Genomic DNA, 313 nt, shown 5'->3' with positions numbered 1-313 from the left:
TGGCCGGCTCCCTGGGAGACCAAGGCCAGGACTCCACCGCAGCCGCGGCGCCAGCGTCGGGGAGGGACAAGGGAGGGAGGAGACTGAGGGGGAAGGGAGAAGGGCGGGCTCCTCCAGTCCAGCCCCGCGCTCAACGTTCGGGGCCGCAGATTCGCCACACATGGCCCGACCACTCCGGATCCTGGGTACCGCGACTAAACTCAACTCTAAGATGGAGGTGCTAGAGAAGCCCTGTGGGATGTTCAGGGGGCCCTTACGAGTTCCAGAGCATGGTCTCTGGAGCCTCGGTTGGCGGGCGGAGATTTGTGGCGAA

Source organism: Myotis brandtii, unplaced genomic scaffold (genome assembly GCF_000412655.1).
Source record: "Myotis brandtii unplaced genomic scaffold, ASM41265v1 scaffold312, whole genome shotgun sequence".
Taxonomy (NCBI): Eukaryota; Metazoa; Chordata; class Mammalia; order Chiroptera; family Vespertilionidae; genus Myotis; species Myotis brandtii.
The sequence above is the reverse complement of the archived record's forward strand: the minus strand, read 5'-3'. Positions refer to the sequence as shown.